Below are 304 nucleotides of genomic sequence, written 5' to 3' on the forward strand. Positions count from 1 at the left end.
CTCTAAGATTAAAAACAATTAACCAAACAAACACCAATTTGTATGCTGACTCATAATCCAAACGAGAGGGAGTCACTTTTTTTTTTTTTTTTTTTTCTAGAGTTACTGGTTACTTATATTATATATATATATATATATATATATATATAAATAAATTTAATTTATATGCATAGTCAATTTACAGAGTTTTTACATTTACAGTCAATCACAACAGTTAAATTATTAGAAATTTTGTTTGATTGTTTTCATAACTATTTATAAAATTATTCATATAATAGAGTACAAATTGTCAACTAAGTAAAAC

This window comes from Cicer arietinum, chromosome 5, assembly GCF_000331145.2.
Source record: "Cicer arietinum cultivar CDC Frontier isolate Library 1 chromosome 5, Cicar.CDCFrontier_v2.0, whole genome shotgun sequence".
Classification (NCBI taxonomy): Eukaryota; Viridiplantae; Streptophyta; class Magnoliopsida; order Fabales; family Fabaceae; genus Cicer; species Cicer arietinum.